At 42.1% G+C, this 17,539-nt stretch overlaps 1 pseudogene; it reads right to left on the reverse strand.

Moving 5' to 3' along the window:
• Positions 1–7,845: 7,845 nt before the first annotated feature.
• On the reverse strand, positions 7,846–9,831 carry LOC109450897 (suppressor of cytokine signaling 5-like; annotated as a pseudogene).
• Between the last annotated feature and the right edge of the window lie 7,708 nt (positions 9,832–17,539).

Here is a 17,539-nt window from a genome sequence, read left to right on the forward strand (position 1 = left end):
TCTTCTCATTCATTCATTCATTCATTCACCTACCCATTCATTTTACTCTCTTATTCATCCATGCATGCATGGATCAAACATTCAATATAGTCCTTGCCCTCAAGGTATTCATAATCTGGACAAGAAGACAGATGGATAAAAGAATAAACTACAATACGATGTGATATGTACAGTCCAAAAATTACTAAAGGAAAGGTACAGAAGGAGGAAGGAGGAGAGAGACCAGGTTTTTCAGAACAGGCGTTCCATTCTTTTTTGACTGCAATCCACATTTTATAACATAACATAAAACAAGACACACACACACACACACACACACACACACACACACACACGAGACAAAACTTCCGAGAAATAACTCTCCCCTATGTTATGTGATATTCGTCAATATATTCTGTTCTTTTCTATTTCTCAGACTGAATTGAGCTCTACTTTATTGTTTAATTATCTTTTAAAATAGTAAAATTAGTTACAGAGTTCAAAAAAGAAAAACTATAAAATAGTGAAAAATCTTGCTCCTAGCCCTATTCCACAGTCATTCTCAAATTCTTTTCTCTCCACCCCACAAAGATAACCACTATTATTAGTTTCTTTTGTGTGTTTCCAGGTCCTGCTAGTTATGCAAAAAACAGTACGAATAGCTATTTGTTTATGCAAATAGAAATGTGAATATATGAACATAGAGATTTCTGTTCCTCTTTTCTTGCCCAAATGGTTATTAAATATTTTTGACAACTTTCTTTTTTTAAAAATTATCTTGGAGATATCTAATATCGATACTGATGTGAAGAGGTTTTTTTGTTTGGTTAGTTTTTGTGGTTTTTCTCCTGCACTTCAGGTCAGTTTTTATTTTAAACAGCTTTATTGAGCCATAATTGACACACAATAAATGATACATTTTTAAAGTGCCCAATTTGATGTTTTGACCTATGTATACACCCGTGAAACCATCACCACGATTAAGATAATGAACGCATCCATCATCCCCAAAAGCCCCCTTGTGTTCATCTATAATCCCGCCCACCTGGCCCGCCCCATCCACATCTGCATTCCCAGACAACCACTGATATGCTTTCTGTTACTATAGGTTGGTTCTCGTTTTCTAGATTTTTACATAGATGGAATGATAAAGCATGTGCTCTATTTTTTTGGTGTGGGGTCTCTGGCTTCTTTCACTTAGTATAATTATTTTAAGATTCATACGTGTTGCTGCATGTATCATAAATTCATCCCTTTTTATTGCTAGGTAGTATTCCACTGTATAGCTATATCACAATCTGTTTATCCATTCATCTGCTTACAGACACTTGGGTTGTTTCCAGCTTGGGGCTATTACAGATAAAGGTGCTATGAACAGTAATGTGAAAGTATTTGTATGAACATATACTTTCATTTCTCTTAGGAATAGAATGGCTGAGTCATATGGTAAGTATATGATTAACATTTTAAGAATTTTCCAAAATCTTTGTACTATTTTGTATTTCCACCAGCAGTATATGAGAATACAGTTGCTCCGTATCCTTGTAAACAGTATGTTCAGTCTTTTAATTTGAGACTTTCTAATAGGTTTATAGTTATATCTCATTGTGGTTTTAATTTGCATTTCTCTAATGAACAATAATGTTGAAAATCTTTCATACGCTTACCTGATATTCATGTATCTTCTAGTTTTCTTGATTTTCTCTATGGCTTTTCTGTTTTTGTTTCATTGATTCCTACTCTGATCTTTATTTCTTTTTTTCACTTATTTTAGGTTTCATTTGTCCTTCTTTTGTTAGATTCCTAAGGTGGAAGCTGAGGTCATTGATTTGAGTCTTTTATTCTTTCTGCTACTGTTTAGTGCTATAAATTTCCATCTAACATACTGCTTTAGCAACTTTCCACAAACTTTGATATGTTTTGTCTTTATTCAGTTCAAAATACTTCCTGGTTTCACTCTTGGTTTCATCTTTGACCCCTGGATTTAGAAGGGTGTTATTTAGTTTCCAAATATTTCAGGGATTTTTCTAGATATCTTGATTCCTTTGTAGTGAGAGAATATATTTTGCATGATTTGATTCCTTTCAAATATTTTGAGACTTGTTTTATGATCAAAAAAAGGTCCATTTTGGCAAATTATCCATGTGCACTCAAAAAGAATGTGTATTCTGCTGTTTTGGGGAAAACGATTTTATAAATGTCAGTAAGGTCAGGTTGGTTGATAGTGTTGTTTAAATCTTCTAAATCATTACTGATTTCCTGTCCATTTGTTCTATCAGTTGTTGAGAGAGAAGTATTGAAAACTCCAACTGTAGTTGTAGGTTTGTCTATTTCTCTTTGCATTCTGTCACTTTTGCTTATGTGTTTTGTTGCTCTGCTCTTAGGTGCTTAACATTTAGCTTTGTTATGTCTTCTTGATGAATATTCCCATTAATTTCTAATGAAATGACATTCTTTGTGACTGGTGCTATTTTTGTTCTGAAATTTATTTTGTCTAATATTAATATAGCTATTCCCACTTTTTAAAAATAGTGTTACCATGATAAATCTTTTTTTCTATACTTTTTTTAAAAACATGTTTGTGTCTTTATGTTTAAAGTGGCTTTGTTGTCAGTGGCATATAATTGGGTTGTGTTTTTTTTCTCTGAAAATCTCCCACTTTTAATTGGGATATTTAAGCCATTTACATTTAATGTGATTATTGATATGGTTAGGTTTGAGTCTATCACTTTGTTATTTGTTTTTTATTTGTATCACCTATTATTTGTTCCATTTTTCCTCTTTTTCTACCTTCTTGCAGATTAATTAATTTTAGTGATTCAATTATATCCTTTTTGCTGTGTTGTTAGCTATAACTCTTTGTTGGTTTGTTTTAGTGGTTGCTTCAGGGTTTATAGTATATATTTTAACTTATCACAGTCTACCTTCAAGTGAGATTATATGACTTCTGTATAGTATAAGAACATTACAACCATATACATCTATGTCTTTCCTCCCAGCCTTTGTGCTATTATCATTTATCATTTTACTTCTTCCTATATTAGAAGCCCCCAAATATACCATGTTTCTCCAAAAATAAGACCGAGTCTTATATTAATTTTTGCTCCAAGGCACATTAGGGCTTATGTTCAGGGGATGTCATCCTAAAAAAATCATGCTAGGGCTTATTTTCCAGTTAGGTCTTATTGTTGGGGAAACACGGTACGTATTGCTATTATTTTTATTTTAAACAATTATCTTTTAAGAAGATTAAAATAAGAAAAAATATCTAATATTTACCCACATTGCATTTCTGTTCCTCTTCACTCCTATGTATAGATTCATATTCGATCTGGTATCATTTTCCTTGTGCTTGAAGGATTTCCTTGGCCATTTCTTGTAGTGCAAGTCTTTCAGATGTTTTTATGTTGGAAAAAGTCTTTATTTCATCTTTGTTTTTGAAAGATATTTTCACTAAGTATAATCCAGGTTGACAGTTTAAGTATTTTAAAGAAATCGTTCCACTCTGCTGACTTGCCTGGTTTCTAAAGAGAAATCTGCTATCATCGTTTATTTATTCCTCTGTATATAATGTGTCTTTTATCTCTGGCTGCTTTTAAGATTTGCTCTTTTATTATTTGAAAGAATTACCAAGACTTTTATTTTTGCTTAGGTCTATTAAGGATTGATCTTTATTGCTGGTTTTAAGCAAATTGATTATGATGTACTTTGGGGTCTTTTTCTTTATGTTTCTTCTGGTTGGGGTTTGTTGAGATTTTTGGGTCTTGTGGTTCATAGTTTTCATCAAATTTGTAAAAATTTTTAGTCATTCTTCTTCAAATATTTATTCTTTCCCTCTCTTTCTCCTCCAGGAATTCCACTTACATGTGTATTAGTTCACTTGAAGTTGTCCCATAGCAAATTTGATACTCTGGGCTTTTTTTTTTCTTTTCTCTTTCTCCTTTTATTTTCTTTAGTCTTTCTTTCTGGGTTTCATTTTGGATAGCCTTTGTAGCTATATCTTCAGGTTCACTAATTTATTTTCTTCTACAATAATCTGTTAATCCATCCAGTGAATTTTTTCAGCTCAGACATTATAGCTGTCTTTTCTAGAAGTTCAGTTTTGATCTTTTTTATATCTTCCATATCCCTACTTAACATAGTCAACATTTCCTCTAGTTTCTTAAACATATAGAATACAGTTATAGTTGTTTTAATGTTCTTTTCTACTAATTCTATCATCAATATACTTTCTCGGTCAGTTTCATTGGCTGATTTTTCTTCTCATTAAGGGTCATGTTTTTCTGCTTTTTTGCATACTTGTTAACTTTTATTGGACACTGGACCGATCATGCCAGATATTGTAAACTTTATCTTGTTGGGGATGGGGTGTAATTGTATTCCTATAAATATTCTTGAGCTTTGTTCTGGGATGTGGTTAAATTACCAGGAAACAGTTTGACCACTTCAGGTATTATTTTTATGCTTTGTTAGTGGGAAAAGAGAAGTATTTAGTCCAGGGCTAATTTTTCCCCAAAACTGAGACAAAATCTTTCTAAATACTGTATCCAATGCTATGAAAATGGGTTTAACATAATCAAAAGAGTCTCATGCTTTAATTAATTTTTTGTTATTTTATAAATCTGTAGATGGAGATTTTTTTGAGTTTGTGATATAGACTTCTTAAAATAAAGGTTTTCATTATAAGAATACCTATTCTTAAATAAAAATCTATAAAATACAAAAAATCGGGGGAGAATCTCCTGTACATCTACTCCCTAGATATAAATCCTGTTAACATTCTGGGGGGCTTCCTTTGCTTTCCTAGAAGGCATGAGCTTTGTCATAGTAATGGAGGGATTCTCCCCTGCCACAGTGGTAGAACTTTTTAAAACTTCAGCAAATTAGGGAGTGCTTTGATTAAATTTCAGAGAAAATAACCCATCTTAGCATGTGTTTCTTGTTTTCAAGGAGATTAACAACCTGGGAAACCGTGCCGGCTGCCCACACCCTGCACCAGCCCTCTAGGCAGCTTCCAGGCCTACAAGTTTGTTTTTAGCATCATTTCTTCAGGTTTTATAAACTTAAGGAACTGCCAGGGAGTTAACAGAAACTATGGCCATTCCTCGACTCCCCAGTTTTTTCGAAAGCCTTGGTTCATGGCTACCCTTCCATTCTCAAAGCAGGCTGTCCTTGGCCAAGCTATGATGTCAGCAGTTTACCTCCAGATTTTTTTCACTTAAGTAACATTCGAGTACTTTCCAGGAGCTGAGCCTCATGGTTGTCTGAGGTTTTACAGAATGACTCCTTGCTCTGGAGAAAATCATAGGCTGGAAGGGGAGATAGCCTATTACCCAGGGACTGTAGTGCTGAGTACACCCATACCCTGTGTTGTTTTAAGATGTGGACAGGATCAAATATATGGTGATGGAAGGAGAACTGACTTTGGGTGGTGAACACATAATGTGATATATAGCAGATGTATTACAGAATTGCACACCTGAAGAGAAGGGAGGCAGAACTCTACCTTGCCCTCTGGCTGGGGACATCAAAAAAGTTTTTTTGTCTTGTTTTGTTTTTATTTTTGTTTTTGTTTTTTAACAAGAACACCAAATATCCTTCATTAGCACCAAAAAAAACAAAAGTAGCCATAACAAGGTACAGCAAGTGGAAACATGCTTTAGTGGTCAAAGGGTTAGTGTTGCATACAAATATAACTTTTCTTTTTTGTAGTCTTGGCAATAGCCATAAGAATGTAAAAAAAACATTCTGTAGCAGCAGGTCAGGAAATGAAGAAGCACACACTCACCAATGGTTCAGAGCATGTTAACAAAAAAGACACAAGAATGGATTCAACTACTTTAGTGCAAAATGTCTAGGACAAAACTGTAAATTTAGTTCAATACTAAGAAGCAAACACTAGAACTTGTTACGGATTCCAAAATAGCTCACTCAAATAGTATTACATACTATTGTAGGTGACAAAAAGGTGCTAAGTTTACAGATACAATAATTGTACAGTATTTTAAATCTGTAATTTCAGTTTCAGATTTTCTATTAAAAATTAACTACACTGAAATTCTATAAATTGTGCTTAAGCAATTCAGCTATGAGTTTACAACAGAGATAAACGTTGCCATCCAAATTATTAGTTACAGTTTAACAATAACCTCAACATCAGCAACCACTGTAGTTGCTATTATCTGACTTGTTTGGGCACCTTCTCGTCTCATTTTCTTCATGGTTCACAAACTCATCGTGAGCTTAGGAAAAGATCCAACTTTAATGAATCAACAATTAGACTGTACGTGTCAACTTTAAAAACCACACACAGGACTACATTGTAGTAGCTATTCCAAATGTTTTAAGGGAAAGCTCTCATTAAAAAAGAAAATACTTAAGGTCTTTAAATAAAATTCTACTACCAATTTTATAAGTCTGAAACTCTAAGAACTACTATCTTAAAAACCTGGTTTATTTAACAGTACCTTTTGCAGAAGAGACAAGGAGACTGAATATAAATTATAGCAACACTTATGTGAACTGCATGAAGCCCATGTGGCCAGGACATAGCTTTATTATTATTATTATTATTATTATTATTATTATTATTATTATTGGGGAAGGGGAACAGGACTTTATTGGGGAACAGTGTGTACTTCCAGGACTTCTTCCAAGTCAAGCTGTTGTCCTTTCAATCTTAGTTGTGAAGGGCACAGCTCAGCTCCTGGTCCAGTTGCCGTTGTTAGTTACAGGGCGCAGCTCAGCTCCAGGTCCAGTTGCCGTTGTTAGTTACAGGGCGCAGCTCAGCTCCAGGTCCAGTTGCCGTTGTTAGTTACAGGGCGCAGCTCAGCTCCAGGTCCAGTTGCCGTTGTTAGTTACTCCCTTGTGGGAGTCGAGGCGTCTAACCAGCAACATTGTGGTTGAGAGCCCACTGGCCCATGTGGGAATCGAACAAGGAGCCTTCGGCATTAGGAGCACGGAGCTCCAACAGCCTGAGCCACCCGGCCGGCCCAAGCATTCATTTATTTATTTATTTATTTATTTATTTTTTCTAAAAGGAAGGAAGTCTTTATTTTTTGGACTTCCAAAGCTTGATTTATAATAACTACAAACATTGCTGCTTTGGGAAGTTTATAGAAAATTTCTTAGAAACAGTAATAATTTCAAACATTAATCACACTGTTGAAATACTCATTCAATATTAATAATTTGTTCTTCATTAAGAAATAGAATTCTTCACAGCAAATGCCCCAGAGTTGCCTCAGTCAATTACTACAGCCACTAAAAACAAACAATTAAATCAGCAAAATGTTGTCCCTATCTGTTGTCTCAATAGATACCACATTTATCTAATATTGAATCACATCTGACAGATACTAACACTAAGGTTACATACTGCACTGAAAAAAAAAAGTGACACAGGGATGGCTGGATGGCTCAGCTGGTTAGAGCGCGAGCTCTGAACAACAGGATTGCTGGTTCCATTCCACATGGGCCAGTGAGCTGTGCCTTCCACAACTAGATTGAAGACAAGCTGCCACTGAGCTGCTGGAGGGGCAGCAGGATGGCTCAGTCAGTTAGAGCGCGAGCTCTTAACAACAAGGTTGCCAGTTCAATTCCCAGGATGGTGGGCTGCGCTCCCAGCAACTAAAGATTGAAAACGGCAACTGGACTTGGAGCTGAGCTGCGCCCTCCACAACTACATCGAAGGACAACGATTTGGAGTTTATGGGCCCTGGAGAGACACACTGTTCCCCAATATAAAAATAAATTAATTACTTTAAAAAACACGTAACACATCATGCTTGCTGTAGGGGTCTGACGCACATAAATGCACATCGGCAGATCTAGTTAATGCCCTGTGGGGATAGGAGACAGGAGAGTTTACTTCACCTTGATTGGTTCTCATTCCAACCAGTGAACACAAACTTATTGTTTATAACGATTCTTTTAAAAAGTCCTGTAACATTGATGGTGAAGGGAGCCCATTGATTCCATCGTACATAGGGCATCTGCAGGTCACTGCACAGCAGATATATTGCAGGCAGAAAGGGAAAGTCCTATTTCATGACAGAGCAAGCAATCGTTCAAAAAACACGCAAGAACTGGGGTAATGTTCCAAAAGTCCTGTTACAGTGGAGGAGTGAAATATACAAGGGTCGTGAACATCAAAACTAAAGTTGTCTAATGTTCAATTCGGGCACGCGGGGACCTGTTGTAGTCACAGGAGCTCACCGAAGAGGACTCTTGTGCAGAGCCCCTGAGCAACAATGTACCTTCGGGTTTGACTTCCAGAAGGCCTTCTGCTTCCTAACGGTCCATCACTCCTCAAAAACAGGGATTACTGTAATCTGAAGCAAATTGGGCACAAGGCCGTGTCTGTAATCAATCTGCGTGTGGGCTTGCCAAGCTTCCTGCCTGCTACCGTGGGCATGGCTGTCTCCAGACACCTGGCTTTGCTTCTGCCTACGTGACTGAGAACACAGGATGGTTGTGTCCTCTTCTGAGTCACAATTAGCTTGTGGAATTGCGGGATTGTCTCCTTATTTCAGTCATGCCAGGAGCTAACTTTGGTCCCGGTTTATGTAACAAATTAACCTGAGCAGTGGCTTCAAATGTACGTATTTGTGCAATACTAAGCTGTCTTTCTCTCCAAGCTTATGTTCTTTATCTTCTGTGGAAGCCAAGCATGGATCAAATGTATCAAAAAACATTGAATGTGGGTTCACAGTGGCTGTGTGCTGCTTAATCAAATGTCATTTGGGGGCAAAATCCAAGCTAGCAAGAAAAGGATATTTCTCAAGCATTAATTCAGAAAGGTGTATTTTTCTTTTATTAGAAAAGAGGGACTTCGACTGCTTCTTGTAAGTTCTCATAGGAAAACACAAGCCCACAGTATCCTTCAACTTCTGTCTCAGACGACTTTCTACAGTTGTGCTGGAAACGCTGTTCATATCTTGTATGGAGCTTATGCCATATCGCCTCTCTCTCCTTTGACGTTCACTTTGAGTTCTACCAAACGTTTTATCAGTACCCAGTGAACTTTGTGTCTTCCTAGAACAGGAATGTGTTTTTTTCCCCACCCCATGGAGTACATCAAGAGGAGGAATCTCTTCTTATAAGTCTTGTTTCTGTGATGACACACGAATCATTATTCGTTTCAATGCTTATGTCGACAACCTGAGGAATTTCAGTGGCATCATTTTGGTTTCTCCTCGAGGAATTATTTGAAGGGTTTAATCCCAGTTGGAAGGCAACATTTTCGCTAAAGGGACTGCTTTGTTGCTGAATTGCTGAGTCTCCTCTGCTGAATTTTTTTCTTTGACAGACAAGCCCCTATTGGAGTTCGCGTCCATATTTTCACTACGGTTTCCTCCCTCATGGCTAAAGGCATTCTGACACCTGTATTTGAAGTTATTCCACACTTTCCCCACTTTATCCATTGATTATAAGATAGTGACCAATTGCAGGTGGGGCTTTGGATGGGACAGGATTTCTTTGAAGGGACATCAGAGGGACAGGAGCCTTGAAGGAAATGTGTGGTTCCTGTTTTCCAGATGAGGAAACTGAGGTGCAGGAGGTCCCTCGAACCTGGATTCCACCTGAGGTTCCTAACTCTACCATTTTGTCTACTGCTTAGCATCTGCTGCAGCGGGGGTTCAGGGTGAGTCCAATAGTGCAAATTTCTGGCCTAGTAAGAGGGAAGGATGGTGCCACCAAAAGGAAAAGAAGCAGGGTTCAATGAAGGACAAGTCCTATTTCCTGAGTGTATGCGATGGTACAGACACTTTATAGACATTATCGTATGTCATCATCACTTCCTCCATGGCCTCCTCTGGAGGGACAATTATCCTTTTTATCCAGGGTAAGAATCTAAGACCAAGAGTTGCCCTGAAGTCACAGTTGTTCAATGTCAATGTCAGAATTCAAACCCAGGTTGGATGCCAACGATTAGGCCTTTCCTCTACTCAGTGCTGCTTCAATTTGGGGAAAGGCGGCCTTTTGGTGCCTTGGAACTGAAAAACCCAAATCGGTACACTGGGTGCCTCTGCGTCTCTGCCTCTTCTCCTTGCCCTGCTATACGCACCCTGACACCGGTGTTTTTTACATTATTTCATAATATCCTACAGATAGTCATTGAGCACCTACTATGTATCTGACATTTCTAGGCCCTAGAGATAGTGAACAAAAATCACTATCATTGGAGTGGGGGGGCAAACGAAACAAACAAAAACCAAGGCCTCTCCCCCTCCCCAAAGAATCAGTCTCAGGTGCACTGCCAGGGGGCATATAAACCTCTTAGGGGGCCAAACAAAGGGACATAGTGAAATACTGGTGTCCGGATTGAGAAAGTAAACAATTGTAATGACCAGATAACACATCTTTTTGCAAGTCAGATGGTTTCCAAACATTTGCTTTCAACAAAATTGAATAAGGACCTCCTGGAGTTGTCAGTTGATGAATTATTAAAATAAGTTTTGATAATGATTATGCTATGTGACTTGGGGGCACATTATTTGGAAGGAGTTCCAAAAATTACTGAATAGTATTGCTATAGCAAAACCCTTTCCATTCCCATCTACTTATTTCATATGAACAAATTTTCTTAGCCACTGCCAAAAAAATAAGAATAGAATAATGCAGGACTCGGGAAAAATCACCTGCCACTTCATTGAGATACTTTTGCAATAAAATTTCCTTTAACAAAAATAATGCTATATATTATTTCGGTTAATCATACAATAATAATATTTGCAATGATAAGTAAGAAAGTTTTTAGAGGATCTTGATCTTGGGAAATGTTTTTACAAATTAAATTACAATGTAAATGCACTTTTATGTGGTGAAGTATGATACACTTTCAAGCATACAGTTATATCGCCTGAGGATAAATTTCTGTGAGAGGAAAATGGAATAGAAATACAAGTTCAAGGAGAAAAGAGAGTAATGTAAAATTTCTTATGGTTAACAAGGTGATGTTACTTTTTTTACATATATAAATGGATAATAGTGGGTATTAAGTTGCTATTGTATTTAAATTCCATTGGATGGCATTCAAAACTGTGATGTAACACTCTTATTTAAGTGTTGCTTTCCTTTCCCACGTGCATGCCTTTTATATCATTTTCTAGGCTAATGACCCTGGCTGGAACCTTCAGCACAATACTGAATAGATGTGGTGAGAGAGGATATCCTTGTCTTATTCTTGATCTTAGGGGGAGGCATTTAGTCTTTCACCATGGAATATGTTAGTGTGGGTTTTTCATAGATGCCCTTTACCAGGTTGAGGAAGGTCCTTTCTATTTCTAGTTTATTGAGTGTTTTGTCTGGGGGTAGTTTCAAAAAGTTACTTAAGGGAGCAAGATGATGGAAAGCGCAAGTTCAAGTTCCTTAGGTGGTCTGTCGCTGCAATACCCCCAGCACCAAGCACCATGCCTGCACATAGAAGGAGCCCATTATTGTTTGTGGAGCAAACTGTCTCCCCCTCTCCCCTTGCATTTTATACCCCAGTGATACTGCACTGTTTGTGGTTCCCCACACACACCATCCTGTCTTCTCTGGCTGTAGTCTTCTTTCCTCTTCTGTTCCCTGTTGATTCCTATTCATGCGTTCCAGTGCTGCCCAGGTGTCATCTCATTCAGATAATGCTTTGTGGGGACAGAGCCCCAGAGAGTAGTTTACAGGCTCTCGGCCTCACGTGGAGGGGTGCTGGCTCGGGTGGTGGATGGCCGTCGGCTGTGGCTGATTGGCCGTCGGCTGTGGCCGGTTGGCCTATTGGCCACTGGTATAACTGCTGTGGCTACGGAGGATTGCCGAGGAGAGTGGAAGAGGAGAGCCGAGAGAGTGGAACAGAGCCGAGAGAGTGGAAGAGAGTCGTCGGTCGGTCGGTTGGCGGAAAGGCTGACGGCAGGTCACGCGTCCGGTGGGCCCAGCCTCCAGTGAGACCATAGTGGTATGACTCCCCTACCTATGGCTCCGTGGGTGTTCCTTTTTGGCCTCACCATATCCTGTGTTCTTATGTGGGGAGCGGGACCGGAGACCCCGCAGGCCGCCCCGCCTGAAAAATGGCGCGGCAAGCAGGCCTCCACACACAACAAATGGCGCAGCGAGCAGGGTATGGTACCGGCCAAAACTCACCAAAGGCTGGTCGAGCAGTTTATGCGTACAAAAGTTCAGCTTTGGGAGGCCCGCGAGGAGCTACGCCGGGAGCGGGAGGCATGATCTGCCTGGGAGACTCGAGCCTCCAGATGGCACACCTCCCTCTTGGCCATGGATGGCATTGCCTTCATTTTGGTGATCTGCTACAGCCTTAAGCTCCGAGGGTTGTGGACATCTTACACCGAGGCCTCCACCCACTCAGACACCTGGCACGGTGAGCAAGATTCCAACCAGGTAGGAATGGCGTCTGACTCTGGGCAGGAGGATGTGTGGCCCCCACACAGTATATGGTGTTCGGTGGCCACTGTTCTCAGGAGTTGGACCCCCAAGGAGGGGTGGGAGGACATGGATGGCTCTCCGGCCAGTGTGGAGAGGGCCCTGCAGGCTCTGGCTGAGCGGTTGCCGGAGGAGGAGAAGGCTACAGCCAGCCGCGTGGGCTGGATGTTCCTCACGGCCTTGAGTCTCAACACGGAAAATGCGCTTAATGAAATGGTCCAGGTCCGAACCAGGTGTCCCAGTTGGAAGCGCTGGAAGCCCGGGTCCGCCTGTTAGAACAGGGGCCCCAAGGTGGAGACTCTGAGGCAGAGAGGAAGGAAGCCAGTGGAGACAAAGTAGCTCCCAACCCCCAAGCCCGGCCAATCTTTAAGCAAAGGGTAAAAGTGAGCAACCTTTGGGCCCCGGGGGCGTTGCTGCTGACAACCCAGCTGTGACTGAGTTCACGACCTACACCCCTTACACTCCCACTGAGTTGCAGGAGCTGGGGAGGCCGTACAGACAACGCCCTGGAGAGCCAGTCTCGGCTTGGCTGTTACGTTTATGGGATGAGGGAGCAGACAGCATTCTCTGCTCCCCAGGCGAGATGGAAAAGCTAGCCTTCGTGACAGTGCATCCGTCCCTGCGACAAAGGTTACAAAACTGCCATAGGTTGGCCAACAACCAGGGCAACCATTCTCTAATGGAGTGGCTCACTGCTGCGGTACGCACCGTATGGGGACAGGCTGGCGAGCTGCCAGACACTGTGAGTCAATGGCAGTCATATATAGAACTTACGCAAATAATCCGTGAAATGGGTATGAGACATGCTAGTTTTAACCTCAACATGCAGGGCCCAGATGACGAGCTTTTTACTGCCAGCATGAGAGATCTGGTTTTGGATACTGCACCTGCGAGTGCTTTTGGATCCTATTCTTACACCCTATGTGGGGCGGCGGATCCATGAAGTTACAACTGCCATGGCCACCCTAGGGGATGTTGAAAGCCGGAGGTGAAGGAAGTTAAGACAGGAGGTCCGCACAGTTGAGACCTGGAAGCCCAAACCAAAGGTAAAGGGGCGAGGTCGCGGGCCTCAGAGAGTAACACGCGCACAGATGTGGCGTGATCTCGTGGCAGCAGGGGTCGATAGGAAGAAAATAGACCGACAACCCAATGCACTCCTGCTGGAACTTTGGAAACAGTTGCGTCCAGAACAACAATTCCGGAGAAACATAAAGGAGGAGTCTGGGAAAGCACGACCCATGTCCCTCCAGGACTTCATGCAGCCGCTTGAGGCTGACCCCTTACAGCTTGATTAGGGGTGGGGCCAAGGTACCCAGTCAGAGGGGACAAGCAGGGACCGGAGGCCCCGCGTGGAACTGTCCATACATTGGTCCCCTTCGAATGTACAGAGGGTTTTGGCTCTAGTTGACACTGGTGCTGACTGCAGTCTTGTTTATGGGAACCCAGAACTGTTCCCGGACCAGCAATCTGCATTGATGGCTATGGGGGAAAGACTGTGACTGTTGAAAGCCGTTTCCTTACCACTGGGTATAGGAAGGCTTCCCCCTCGTACCTACAAGGTTTATGTCTCCCCCGTTCCGGAGTATATTCTAGGGGTGGACGTGCTACATGGCCTCAGCTTACAGATGTCGGTAGGAGAGTTCCGTCTCCGGATCCGGGTGGTGAAAGCGGTGACACGCGGCATGCTCACCACCCTCCTCAAGTGTTGCCACAGCCCTGGCGCATGGTTACAGTGCGACAGTACCGCCTGCCAGGAGGACAGGAGGAGATTGGTCGTACAATTTTGGAATTGGAAAAGGCACATATTGTGAGGCCAACGCACAGTCCCTTTAACTCCCCAGTATGGCCTGTCAAGAAGCCAGATGGGACCTGGCGAATGACTGTGGACTATAGGGAGTTAAATAAGGTGACGCCACCCTTGCACGCTGCAGTGCCTTCAATTCATGATTTAATGGATCGTCTGACTGTCTGCTTGGGGACATATCACTATGTAGTGGACTTGGCCCTGGCAGGTTCAAAAGCCCCCACTGTTGATGGTTGGGCCTGATAGCCCCATGGGGGGCTGGTTTGACTCATGATTTGCAAGTGACGCCAGGGGTGGTGGCTGAGTGGCCACCTCAAGTGACTGTAGTATATAGAGGTCCCGATACCGGGATGATTTTGCCAGGAAACTATGTGCTCTCACTATGGCCTATTATGGGGTCACCTGTTCTGTTACATGTTGAAACTATGCAAAGGACCCCAAGTACTGCCATAAAGGTCTGGTACCACAAACCAGGAAAGGTGCCAGTGGCAGTGACCCTCCTTTCCCAGGACAAAAAGCTAGCATGTATCCTCCCAGATGGAAGGGATTTACCATTGTTGGTTCCTAAGACTACCATTTCTTTTCATCCATAGGTGTCAGTAGGCTAATACGGCACAGGGATCCTCGCGGAAGATGCTTGTCGCGTAGATTGTGAGGCGAGACCCTGTAGGGGTAGAGTGTGGGGACAGAGCCCCAGAGAGTAGTTTATAGGCTCTCGGCCTCACGTGGAAGGGTGCTGGCTCGGGTGGTGGATGGCCGTCAGCTGTGGCTGATTGGCCGTTGGCTGTAGCCGGTTGGCCGATTGGCTGCTGGTATAACTGCTCTGGCTACGGAGGATTGCCGAGGAGCCGAGCAGAGCCGAGCAGAGCCGAAGAGAGCGGAAGAGGAGAGCCGAGAGAGCGGAACAGAGCTGAGAGAGTGGAAGAGAGTCGTCGGTCAGTCGGTTGGCGGAAAGGCTGACGGCAGGTTGCGCGTCCAGTGGGCCCAGCCTCCAGTGAGACCATGGTGGTATGACTCCCCTACCTATGGCTCCGTGGGTGTTCCTTTTTGGCCTCACCATATCCTTCGTTCTTATGTGGGGAGTGGGACCAGAGACCCCGCAGGCCGCCCTGTCCGACAAATGGTGGAGCTAGCAGGGTCTCCCGCACGACATGCTTCTTTCCTTTCCCCTCCTCAAATCCTGAGCTGAGTGGACCTCTTGTTTTGTGCTCTTGTGGTATTTGGTGCGTCTACCACTGTGCATTGTATGTATTTACTTATGCACCCATCCCGCACGACATGCTTCTTTCCTTTCCCCTCCTCAAATCCTGAGCTGAGTGGACCTCTTGTTTTGTGCTCTTGTGGTATTTGGTGCGTCTACCACTGTGCATTGTATGTATTTACTTATGCACCCATCCCCCCCACTAAACTAGATAGGTGAGGTGGTGTATGGGTAAGAGTATGAATTCGAGAGCCCGGCTGCCCAGATTCAAACCTCTGCCTTACTAGTTTGTGTGACTAGTTTGTTGTGCCTCAGTTTCCTCATCTGTCAAACAGGTGATAATAATGGTACCTATCTCGTAAGGTTGTGGGAGGGTTGAGGGGCAATAGTATCTAGTAAACAGTAATTAGCTTGTAAGAGTTAGCTATTAAGTCCTACAGGGCAAGACCTATGTTTTTTTCTTCTCTGATTTTCACAGCCCTTGGTCAAATGCCTGGCCTGCAGTGGGTGCTAAGTAAATGTTTGTCATAAGGGTGAGCATGGTGAAAAGTATCTGAAAGAAGAAAGAGATTAATGAATTCCATATTACATAGTAGGGTAGAAATCAGAAATCAAATGTGTAAACCATGTTACCCATTTCAATGTATTTCCTAGATTGTCTACACACTAACCCTGAGATTGCCAAGCTGGAGAAATTCAGTCTGTCATCGTGGCGCTCCTCTCTGTCCTTAGGGTCGCAGAAGACTCTGGGAGGTTTATGCACTGCTCAGAAAACAGGGCAATGGCTTTTGATCTTCAGTCCATTATTTTTACTGTCCACGTCTGCATTGTCCTTTGAATATGTTTAATATCGCGGACCATCTTTCCTGGCCTGGCAGCCTCCTAGGGGCACAGTATCTCATGTTTGCGATTTACCTTAAAACATTTGACATTTATCCTTAGAAACAAGGTAAGGGAAGCATATTCTAGGTGAGAATGTTTCAGAAAACTCTTCCAGTACTTCCGGAACCTGAGATAGGCTGCAGGTCCCTATTTTGGCAACTTACATATACATGCTGTAAACTTTTGTAACCATTCTAGTATTAGACTCCCACATTGCTTCTATCTTTTTTTTAATTGGCATGTTCAAGAAATAAATCTCCTTTTTCAAAATAAAATACTTGGGCATATTAAAACTTTTGGCAAAGACAGGATGACATTTGTAGGTGTCGGTTACTTGAAATTACCCCCAGGTGCAACTTGCGTTCTAATCAGCAATTCGATGGCAGGAGTGGTTTGAAAACATTCTAATCAGAAAGTGGCTTCAACAAAGTGGTTCAGAGTAACTGAATACCACAAATTTCACCAATGATAGCTCTTTTATAGCATCCATTACACAAATTAACAAGCAACTCCTTTCGACAGTGAAAACCTGTTTCTGATAACACCCCTGGCATTAATCAGGATTGGAACAGCATAACCAAGTATAAGGGAGAATCGCTTTCTGGTTGCCTGATGCCCGCCATGCGGGTGACAGAGTCCTGCTTCTGGGTTACTGCTGTCCCTGCCTTGAGTATACCTTTCATTCATGCTGTGGCCAGAGCATCCAAAAAGCCAGAGAAACCCCAAAGAAACTACAGAGCTCCTAGGAGCTGTTTCGTGCCTGCCTGCTAATGAGTGTTTAACAAATGTCGTGGGGGAGGGGAGTCGGATTTTAATCTACAACTTGTTTTCACTATATCCCAAGAGTGAGGATGTGGGGCAGGCAAATCCTCATCTCTTCAGACTTCCCTGGCAGGTATTTGTTAAGTTACCAATGAAAAAGAACAAAGAATGGGACTTTATCAACTTAGGTCAGTTTGCAACCCCTTGCTGGGGAGCCAGAGGGTTTTTAGGAAGCAGAGCACAGGCCCTACCTGCCTAGGGAACCACCCATCTCTGTAACCTCCTCACTGCTAAAGAATCTCTTCTCCTCCAACCTTCATGAGTGGACAGAGCATCCAAAAGGACAGAGAGTTGAGACCTCAAAGAACTTATGTAGCTTCCCACCCCACCAAGCCAATGCTTTTACTCTTTTATCTCTTCCACCTGCTCCCCCCAACCTTCACTCCAGCACGATTTCCTTGTGAAACTTAAGTTTTTATGAAACAAAGCCAGAA

The sequence above is a fragment of the Rhinolophus sinicus genome, chromosome 2 (genome assembly GCF_057876585.1).
Source record: "Rhinolophus sinicus isolate RSI-liver-muscle chromosome 2, RSI-T2T, whole genome shotgun sequence".
Classification (NCBI taxonomy): domain Eukaryota; kingdom Metazoa; phylum Chordata; class Mammalia; order Chiroptera; family Rhinolophidae; genus Rhinolophus; species Rhinolophus sinicus.